We start from the raw sequence: 12,027 nt of genomic DNA on the forward strand, positions 1-12,027 counted from the left end.
TGGCAGCACCTACACCTGCGAGCAGACGTTTTCCCGCATGAAGCAAATAAAAAATCCAACGAGGAACAGACTCTCAGATGAACATTTGCATCAAACTTTGAGACTGGCAACCACTAGGCTACACCCAGACATCGGACTTCTCACCAGCCAGAAGCAAGCACACAGTTCACACTGATATGGTAAATATACTGATTTTAACTATTACAATTTTATATGGCTGTAAACATGAACTATGATTTTTTGATGAAATATGATTAATGTTTTTAATGAATTTTAATGAATAATGCTACACTGTATTTGTAAAATCACATCACAAGGAACAACAGGCAGCATATTTATGTAATTTACTGAATGTGTCCAATGTCATCCCTTTATGCCAGGTTTCCAGGCAGCAAGAGAGGGGACTGCAACTGCTGACCTCAAAGATCACTGCCCATCCATCCTTCCTTCCACCCTGGCTACAAGTACCAATTCAGTTCACCTACTGCACATATTGCTGACTTCCCATTCTGTTACTCTCTTCTAGTTTAACCTGCCGAGGGTTTACTGCTCAGTCTCTCCTCCCAATCTCTTCTCTCAGCATCTGCCTCTCCATCGTTGTCTCTCTCTCTCCCTCTCTCTCCTCTCTCTCCTCTCTCTCCTCTTTCTCCTCTTTATGCACTGCCCCTCATCTCAATCTCCTATTTCAAAGGGATGATAAGTGTGCTGTAAAAGTGTTTGGGTGCTCATTGCATTTTCACCTTGAACAAAAAAAATCTCACCTGAATATACAAATAAGAGTTGGTTAATTGATATATTGTTCACCAAGTTTCTTGTCTTGATGATTTCTCATCTCACTGTAATATAGGCCTACCATTTCTATTGTATCACTCATAAACTGTCAATCACCATGTTTTTCTAACCTTTCCTTGCTATTTTTACATGGTTGTTATTAGAAAATAAAAGGAATACCTGTGGTATTTCAAATTGAAAAACATGTGAAGTACTCACTTCTTTTGCAAATCACTTGTAATGATGAACTATTTTGTGCTAGAAATTATGGCTATAACAGGCAGTGGCCTAGTATACAGCCCACATGATCGATCCCGGCCCCTCATCACAGTCAGGAACGATAATGTGACCCCCAGAGAAAAAAGTTTGGGGACCCCTGCTTTAAACTGTCAGCCCCGGACGCGGAGATTCTTAAGATGGACATTTTTAATAAAAAAGACGGCAATTCTCAAGTGGTGGCTCACACAAGCACCCCAGAGCCACCACCTGAGCCAGGTGAACAAGGTATGTACTGTTAAATATGTTCGTTATTCTCGCGTCCAGGAGAGAAGCTTTAAAATGAGACTAAATGGAGTCTCTGAGAAGATTCAAATGGGATACTTTAATTTAAAAAGGCGCGGTAGTGTTACAGACAGAATATTGTTCAGGCAGAAAACAGCTGTGATCCGGTGTCGGTACCAGTGTAGAAGTTGTCTTAATAGATGCATGTGTGTATGTACAAGGAATACACAATGCATAGGCAAGTGGTGGCTTTATTTATGACCACAGCATGAACAGTGAACATGTACATTTCATGCCGACTAACAACTGAATGCCTATTATCTTAAAACGTCACCGGGTGGCGCACCAGCTACGGTGGCCTGCAAAGGACAAACTTAATCATATGAGAATGATCTACATCCCTTCTCTTTAGCTGATGTTTCTATCTGAAAGTAAATAACATTTAAGGCAGAGGATATTAAACATTCCTTTAGCATTTGGTGACACAAACAATAAACCATTACTAAATACCTTACCAGGTAACAGGAAAAGGAAATGACTAAACATATCACTTTAACAAGATTGTCCAACAGTGTTACTGCACATATTTAGGGTTTGGTTTGCATGTGCGACCTGATCGTGTTATGTATGGTGTGTCACTGTTGTTGCAAGGGAAATGTGATGTGTGTCTTGGTAGTGAAGGGGAACTGTTCTGTGTCAGCCTGCTGTTTCTCTCAGGTGTTTGTGGTGTGTGGGGTACACAGTCCCTCATAGAGGGGTCGGTGTTTTGAGGGTCGAAATCTTGAGGCTGCTGTTGCTGGGGCAACGGCTCGAGAACAGGAATGATGTGGCGACGATTCCGTCTGTATGAAGTCCCGTTGGCTTGGATTATGTAAGAGCGTGGTTTCTCGCTCACGTCCTTGACAACGCCAAGCCGATCGTATCCTTTTGGGGTCTGCATCCTGATCACTTGTCCCTCTGCCAGGGGTTTTAGAGGAGAACTTGAGATGTCATAGTGGCGCTTTAGGATGAGCCGCTTGTTGAGGAGTTGTGTTCTGATTAGTTGTGCATCTTTTGGGTTTGGCTGTAACAGTTTGGTGCTCACAGGGATGGCTGCACGTGTTTGTCGCGACATCAGGCGTTCAGCAGGAGAGCCTAACGTCAGATCACGGGGAATGTTTCTGAGATTTACCAGGTTGAGGAAGACATCTGTGCCATCTCTGTGTGAACGTTCCATCAGCTGTTTTGCACTGCGAACTGCTCTCTCTGCTAGTCCGTTTGACTGTGGGTATTCAGGACTGCTGGTGATGTGAACAAAGTCCCACTGTTTTGCAAAGTCCTTGAAATGCTGACTGGCGTACTGTCCAGCATGATCAGAGATGAGTGTGTGTGGTGTGCCGAAAACAGAGAAATGTCTCTTCAATTTAGTTATCACAGTTGATGAGGTCACATCCCGGAGAAGGTCGATTTCAAACCAGCCAGAGTATGAGTCAACCAGCACCTGATACCGTTTTCCATGCCACTCGAAGATGTCTGTTGCCAATGTTGACCATGGGAGATCTGGCACAGGATGAAGCTGGAGGGGCTCCTTTTGCTGATGGGATCTGGTGCTGTTGCACACCGCACATGAAAGCAACTCCTCAGTGATGTCTCTAGACATTTCTGGCCAAAAGATGATGCTTCTTGCTCTGCGTTTGGTTGCTTCAATGCCGGGGTGCCCTCTGTGCACTATTTTGATGTACTCTCTGTGCAGGGACTGAGGAATGACAGTTTTGTGGCCTTTCATGACAATTCCCTCTTCTACTGTCATTTCATCTCTGTAGGGAAAGAAGAGACGGACAGCAGGTTGGAGCTGATTCTGTCGGATGGGCCATCCTCTATTAATGACTGCACTGAGGGCTTGCAGATCTTCGTCCTCTGCTGTGTGCTTTCTGAGTTCTTCCAAGCGGGCTGTGGAGATGTAGCTCACAGACATAACTTCATAAGCATCATTTTCAGCAGGGCTTTCAGATGTTTGTGTGGTTGGGGCACGTGAAAGTGTGTCTGCTACATACATATACTTGCCCTTTTTGTACACCAAACTGATGTCGTAGCTCTGCAGCCGGAGCAACATTCTCTGCAGACGGGCAGGGGCTGTGTGGATGGGCTTCTTTAAGATAGTCACTAAAGGTCGGTGGTCAGTCTCCACCACTACAGGCCTTCCGTACACATAGTCTTTGAATTTTGTACAGGCAAACACGACAGCTAGCAGTTCTTTTTCAATTTGTGCATACCTTGTCTCTGTGTCAGTGAGGGTGCGTGATGCAAACGCTACTGGCCTGCCATCTTGCATGCACGCTGCTCCAAGTCCGTAGCATGACGCATCACAGGTGAGCGTGACTGGTCTTCTGAGATCATAGTATGACAGGACAGGTGGACTTGATAAGCATGATTTAAGAAGGTCAAATGCATCCTGATGCTGCTGAAACCAACACCATGCAGTGTCCTTGTGGATGAGTTTTCTCAGTCGTGCTGCGATGTCGCTGAAGTTCGGGATGAACTTGCCGAGGTAGTTAACCATACCGAGGAAACGCTGTAGTGAGACAACGTCTGTGGGGACTGGCATGTTAGTGATTGCATCTGTCTTAGAATGGTCTGCCTTTAGGCCTTCACTTGTGAAAATGTGACCTACATATCCTACATGATCCAGGCGAAACTTGCACTTGGCTGGATTCAGCTTTAGGTTGACTTCTCTCACTCGTTCCAGCACCTTCTTGAGGTTGGCATCATGCTCAGCAACTCCGCGGCCACCAATGATGATGTCGTCAACGATGACAGAACATGGGTAACCTGCAAATAGCTGTTCCATCGAGCGTTGAAATACCTCACTAGCAGAGCTAATGCCGAAGGGCATCCTTAGGAATCTGTACCGCCCAGAAGGAGTACTGAAGGTTGTCAACATGGAGGATTTCTTGTCGAGACGTATCTGCCAGAAGGAGCTTTTAGCATCTAGCACAGAAAACACTTTTGCTCCTGACATCTGTGCTGCAACTTCTTCTACTGTTCTCATAGGGTGATGTGGTCTTTTCAGCACTGTGTTGAGGTATTGTGGATTGATACACAGTCTTATTTCCTGCTTGTCTTTTATGTGTGCTGCCACCATAGATGAGACCCAGTCTGTGGGCTCAGTAACTGGTATAATGACACCTATGTTTTGCATGCGGTTAAGTTCAGCTTTAACTCTGTCTTGCATTGCAATAGGAATGCGGTGGGCAGGTCTAACCACAGGTTGTAAACTAGGATCAACTGTCATGGAGTAAGTGATTGGTAGTTCTCCAAGTTCATCATCAAACAGGTCTTTGTACTGCATGAGTGTCTGTGTGGTGAAATCCGTGTTGCTTTCCGTAGTGATCTGGTGGACATCTTTGCTCAATGTGACAATTCCCATGTCCACGCATGCCCGAAATCCCAGTAGTGGCTGCACATCTTTGTTCACTATGAAGAAAGGCAACGAATGGTGCTGCTCCTTTAAGCAGCAAGGCAGTTTGGCCAGGCCTTTGGTCTCAATCCTGCTTCCTCCATAAGCAACAAGGTTTATAGCAGTCTCTTGCTTCACAAGTTGCTCGCCATTGGTCACTTGTGTGAACGTTTCTTGAGACAACACATTGCATTTAGCTCCTGTGTCAACTTTCATTTCAGTTGGTATGCCATTAATGTTAATTGTAACAAATCCTTCTTCTTTGTCTTTAGATTGAGGATTAACACTATCAACATGTCTTTCGATATCTACGCCATCCACGTAGAACGTGTCTTCTCTGTGTGTTGTGGGCTCTTCCACTGTTACTTCATGTACAGACTGGTTAAAATTATTTCTATTTGAATGACTGTAGCTGCGTGGTTTAGACTTGCAGCATTTTTTGTAGTGATTCACTTTTTCAGTTATGGCACTTTTGCCCGAAAGCTGGACACTTTTCTCGCATAGCTGGATGGCTGCCTCCGCAATTATTACAGTTAGAGATGCTCTGGGAGTGAGCGAGTGACTGTGGCTTTGGCTGATATCTTCTGCTAGAAACAGGTCTCACTGCATCAACACTGGTAGCTTGAACGGCTAACGTCCTGCTGCTTTCCTCTGTCATTTCGTGTATACGGCAGACTGAAACAGCTTTAGCAAGTGTCAGTTCAGTGTCTCTCAACAGAGTTTTTCTTAAAGAGTCATTGATTATGCCACATACTATTCTGTCACAGATTAGTTCCTCAGCTAAGTCTCCAAAATGGCAACTTTTAGCTTTTATCTTCAGATCACTGATGAATGACTCAATGCTCTCACCTTGCTTCTGATTTCTTGAATGAAACCTGTGCCTTTCCATTATTTTGTTATGTTGAGGGTTGCATATTTCTCTGAATTTCCGTATCAAACAGTCCGGGTCCTCCCTTGATTCAGCTGGGGAGATCACTGCACCGTCGGGGCCTGGCGCGTGCACTTCAGCTGCATACATAAAGGATCGTTCACGTTCAATGGCTTCTGGTCCAGCAAGATTGAGGAGGATGTAAGCCTTAGTCCTGGCAGCCTTGTCTGGGTGCGCTGCGGCGATGAAGATTTCATATTCCCTCTCAAAGATCCGCCAGCTCTCTGCAACGTTTCCTTCAAACATAACAGGGTCCGGACGGCGAAATCCATCCGCCATTGTAGCTGGGGCTAGCTTCAGCCAGCTAGTTAGCGTTAGCACGGTCCGTGGAAAAAAATTTCTCCAGACGAGAGGAGAGGCTCGTGCCGTCTTCTGACACCATGTAGAAGTTGTCGATACTTCTTAATACATGCATGTGTTTATGTACAAGGAATACACAATGCATAGGCAAGTGGTGGCTTTATTTATGACCACAGCATGAACAGTGAACATGTACGTTGCATGCCGACTAACAACTGAATGCCTATTATCTTAACACGTCACCGGGTGGGGCACCAGCTACGGTGGCCTGCAAAGGACAAACTTATTCATATGAGAATGATCTACAGTAACAGATGTGTTCGGGGTACCATATGTGTTCCGGGGCCGTCTATTACCAATGACGTCATGCATTGTACGCATTGTGATTGGCTGTACGGTAATTTACCCAAGGGTGCTCAGGGGCAAATCACATCGACAGATCATGACGAACCGAATTGAATTATTCCTATGCTCCTAGCGTGTGAAAATGTTTGTGAAAAACATGTTTAAAAAACATGAAAACGGAGCAATGGCTGTACGCCATTGGCTGTACGGCAACTCAAGAGGACCATCATACAGGGTCAAATTCCGAACATTTAAACATAGCCTACACTTCATTCTTTACTTTGTCCATTATTATATGTAGAAGATGAACTACCTCTTTGAAAGGTCCCAATGTGTTCATTTTGATGGACTGTCTTCTGAGTGGTTAAACATCACTAATGATTTTCTGACTTCTGACTGCTTTGGATATATAATTACACCACAATAAGGTTTTACTATCACAGTGCACTGAGATTTGTGACAAACTGTAAAGCACTTACGCATCACTGTACACTGTAAACCAAGGCGGTTTTGCCATCACTTACTGTGCTGAGGCTCAGTCACTGGTACATTTTCATTTACAAAGCCATTTTGGATAAAGTAACATCTTATATCTGCTCCCTGATCTCTCGGCAAATTGAAAGTACTTATTGCCTGAGATCTCATGCTGTGGTTTTATTAAATGTGCCAAGTGCTATGACTGTCTTAGGGAAGAAAGCTTTTAGATGTGCAGCTCCACTAACTTGGAACAGTCTGTAAAAAAAATGTAAAATTACCAACTGGTACCACTACATGTTTTTAAAGCTTGGTTGGATGCTCCACAGTCAGATGCTGTTGGTACCTGTACATGTGGATAGATATGTAAATTGTAATCCCTGTAATTTTTGCTGTACGATGTCCTTTTGTTGTTCTGTTTGTTTTTATGTCTTCATGTGGAACTTACTGCTGCAGGTCTGCCTTGAAAAATAGATCATTGATCTCAATGGGATTTTACCTGGATAAATAAAGGTTTTGAATTGAATGTCGAGCATTAACTGCAAGTCACTCAAATGCATAAACTGGAGAATAAGTATGTTACAAGTGTTACAGAAAACATATCCAAGTGTAACAAACATCCAGTATTAACCTTACTGTTTTTTACAGTAACCAACTAATAATTTTCATAAAGCGCATATTTATTCCAAACTCACAATATATATATATATATATATATGTGTGTATATATATATATATATATATGTGTGTATATATATATATATATATGTGTGTGTATATATATATATGTGTGTGTATATGTATATATATATATATATATATATATGTGTGTATATATATATATATATGTGTGTATATATATATATATATATATATGTGTATATATATATATATATATATGTGTGTGTATATATATATATATGTGTGTATATATATATATATATATGTGTGTATATATATATATATATATATATGTGTGTATATATATATATATATATATATATGTGTAATAAAACCTAATGCACAATGGTACACAGTATCCAAACTCTTTAGGCACTGGTCAGAGGCATTCATGTAAAGCAGATCACCAGAATCCAATACTGGTAAAAACGTTGCAGGGATCAAATGTTTCCTTGTCTGAAAGGAGAAACCTAATTTTAAAACAACATTTTCAGTGTGTGACTTGAAAGATAAGTTCTGATCCATAATAAAACCTAGATATGTGTATGTAGTGACCCTTTCAATGTCAATGTCAATGTCAGTCCCTTGAACAGTACACATGTTGGGGAGAAAAGAAGTTAACTTTTTGCCATTTGAGAATATCATGAGTTTAGAGTTGTCTGCATTTAATACTAACTTGAGTTTAGATAAATGGGATGGAATAACATCAAAGGCAGACTGGAGGAAATCAAGACTTTGATCTATAGAAGAGGATGAACAATAAATAACAGAATAATTTGCATAAAAATGGAAAGCAGCATTTGAAAAATTATTAGAGATTATTTACATACAGTATATGGTGAAATTATTGGTCCTAATATGGAACCTTGGCGCACAGCCTTTCAAATCAAATCAATCAAATCAAGTTTTATTTATATAGCACATTTATAAACGATTTTTGGTCGAGCCAAAGTGCTGTACAAATAATAAAAATAAAGACATTTTACAGCTAATACAACAGCAGTTTGTTCAGAATATCAGTATGAGAAGAAAACGACACCCTCTGTCCTTAGACCCTCACATCGTACAAGGAAAAACTTCAAGAGAAAACCCACAGTTTAAAGGGAAAAATGGGAGAAACCTCGGGGAGAGCAACAGAAGAGGGATCCCTCTCCCAGGACGGACAGACGTGCAATAGATGCCGTGTGTAAATCGAAGAGATAATACATTTTACAACATAGGTAGGCCGAATGTTAGGAAATGCATGCGTCTATAATAATAGGATGAATCCACGAAGATGTCAACAATCCTGTGGGAGCCTTCAGGGAGGCAGCACGACGAGACCCAGGCAGGACCGCAGAGACAGGTTCAGCCACGACCCGAAGTCCACGACTTAATACAGAACTCAGGATAGAGGATCCAGGATGCGGGACCACAGCAAGAGGATCAGCCTCGACTCAAGATCACATCAAGACACAAAAGAAGAACAATTTGGCTGGGTTAATCGGAACATGAGAATACACAGATACAGACAGACAGAAGGAAGAACAAGCACTCCCTTTGGAGTGATTTTTTTAAAATATTGAAGTTAAATGCATCAATCTGGTGCACTTTGAGAGCAAAATGAAGAGATATATGGATACCTCTCAACATCCATATGAAACAACTGTAAACAGATTTACTTTGTCTTTATGGATTCGATTGTGGACTTGATTGTGATTGCTGCACATTATCCCTTACTTAATAAATACTTTTTTTGATAATCTATTATATAGAAAAGTATATCATATTGATATATAATATATAATTTATTGATAATATATAATATAATCAAATATAACAATCAAAACGAAATAAGTAGTATTTAGTATTAGGGCTAAGAAAATATTGTACATGTGAAATAGTTGTACGTATTGATTTAAATTGACATGCATACGCTAAGAAAAATAGTCCGTTGTTACTGTTTGAACTAACGTACCAACGGCACTGAACATATTACATATTACCTACCATATTACGTTATATACTTCTTACCTTCGATTTCTCTTGTTCTTCTCCTCATTCGTCTTTGTTTTTCTTCAAGTTTTATTGTATTTCTTCAAGTTTTTATCTTGTTGGTCGAATGCACTTAAGCGTCAGCTAAATGCAATGTAATGTAATGATCAAAAAAAACCTCTATACTCGACAGCGTGGGTAAATTACCGTACAGCCAGCAGCCAATCACAATGCGTGACGTCCTTGACGTCATTACGTCGTGACGTCACTGGTAAGAGACGGACCCCGAACACATATGGTACCCCGAACACATCTGGTACCGACAGGGGGTCTCATGAGCAAGAGAAGAGGGCGAATACCTCCCCTCGTCCGGTGCTGCTATATATAGAGAGGCGAAGTCCCTCCCCTTCCGGGAGCCTCCATGGGACCCCGGAAGCGGAAAATTATACATTGAAGTCAATGGAGAGAGAAAAGTTATCTTTTGATCCCGTTTGAATTGTGCCACGAATGACACATATGATGTTTGTCAATCTTAAACAATCATTTCCATGCAAAAAAAGTCACAGTTTGTCGTAAAAATGCTGAAATATAAGACTATGAATAATACGCAACTAGAAAGACTACAAATCCCAAATGCATTCTGGGTCGCGTAAGTGATGTCATAGGCGATAATGCTCCAAGACTGGTTGTGACTCGCAAAGCAAAGAGGAAGAAGAAGACTGATTTATTCCCTCCAATAAATATAAGAGATTGCTCCAATAAATTCACTTTTACAAGATGCCTGTGTGCTTTGTACGAGGTTGTAATCACAAAAGAGATCATACCACTTGCTCGTTCTATCGCTTCCCGTCTGATGAAAGGACCAGGAGTCGTTGGACCAAACATATCAGGTAATATACATGTTTTGCATGGAACATAGTCAAGTTAGCTACCTAGCTAGTAGCGAGCATGTTAGTTAGCATTATATTACATTACTTAGCCTTGTCATTTGTATTAGCCTTAACATGAAGTAAACCAAAATGTTAAACAGTAAGAGTAGTCATGATGGTAAGTATTTTGTGAAACATTTGAAGAGTAGCCTATCGCCCCCTCCACCAGGTGCTAAGGGGGCGGGAGGTAGGCTAACGCCACATTAGTATCAGCGATCTTTTCTACTTAATGCTATCTGCACAAATGGTTAACATTGACCATTAAAAGATCAGGCAGTTCAGGGAGAGTCGAAGGAAGGTAGGCAGGCAGCTTTGCATGACATTCTTCTGGACGTGTTTCATTGTGATGATAGTGAGAGTGAGTCAATCTGTTTGTTAGAAAGACAGTAGTTGAGTGATTACTGAGAGAAAATTATTAAAAGAGATAATTATTCAGTGTTGTTACTTTAAAGTGTTGTTACTGACCTTTTTCTCTTTTATTTTCTTTACCTCACCTGTAACTGCTGAGACCCTGAGGAACATGCACACTGGTCTGACCTGCTCTGGTAACCTGATTTCCACTGTACGTAATAGTATTTGGTTATGGTATATTATTTATATACATCAAAGGCACAATGCACCCCTCAGAGACACACATGTATTGAGTGGGATATTTTGCATTGGTCATGTGAAATCATCTTTACACACTAGAAAACTGTAGGAGCGGCAACTTGTTTTGAAATTGAATTTTTAATATCCGATAATAAAGTTGATCTGTTTTCTTTATTCTTCTCTCTTCCCAGCTCCATCCATCACCATTCTCTGTTCCTGCCAGGTCCTGCTTGCTAATCAATGCTCATATTTTTTTTACACAATTACAAATAAAGTCAATGTATTGTATGACATGAAGTTGTGCTTCATTCTGAGTCAATAATAAATTCATTCTGCCTTCAGCTGCAAAATTATTGTGGACTGCACCGACATCCATGTAGCAGCACATACCAGTGTACCAGAGGGAGTCACACACAGCTGTGCCTAGATAACCAAACAAATTGACAACAGGGATGCAAACTCATCAGGTATGAAAAAGGTGACAAGGATCCGAGCCCCCTGACCCCACAGAATATCGGCTTTAAAATGAGGAATAACAGAGGATTTTAGCAGTCAGAACAACTAAAGCAGCAGTGTTAATATTAACAGAAACGCCATAGAGTCACATCTAATAGAAATATATAAAAAGCATTTATTTTAATTGTGTAGCAGTCAGTTTATAATTTTGGCAGCACTGTTGAGCATTTTGAAAATGTATTTTCAGGCCTCTGTGCAAGGCTTAGTCTTTCTATCTTTATAGCCACTGGTGTAAAGTAACTAAGTTCATAAACTCAACAAGTACTATACTTGGGCACAATTTTGAGATACTTGTACTTTACTTAAGTATTTCAATGTTTTGCTACTTTGTACTTCTACTCCACTACAGTTCAGAGGTAAATGGTGTACTTTTACTCCACTACATGTATGTAATACCTTTAGTTACTTTACAGATGTGGATGAATGATGTGAAATATAATCAAGTGTTAAATCAGACTTTAGTTCCACCTGGAGTAAATCCAAAAGCTACCCTGCAGTATACAAAGTCATTCAGACTAGCTGCACCTTTACCAGCTTTGAGAACACTTTCATGATCAATCATTATAAAAACGTATCATATT

The 12,027-nt window shown here is 40.9% G+C and overlaps 1 long non-coding RNA gene across 1 annotated transcript; it reads left to right on the top strand.

Moving 5' to 3' along the window:
* Positions 1-8,292: 8,292 nt before the first annotated feature.
* Positions 8,293-11,607, top strand: LOC307028051. The gene is made up of 2 exons (XR_013804827.1): positions 8,293-10,901; positions 11,122-11,607. It is a non-coding gene; the product is annotated as an uncharacterized lncRNA (long non-coding RNA).
* The last annotated feature ends 420 nt before the right edge of the window (positions 11,608-12,027 follow it).

Source organism: Notothenia rossii (assembly GCF_949606895.1).
Source record: "Notothenia rossii genome assembly, chromosome: 2".
Classification (NCBI taxonomy): Eukaryota; Metazoa; Chordata; class Actinopteri; order Perciformes; family Nototheniidae; genus Notothenia; species Notothenia rossii.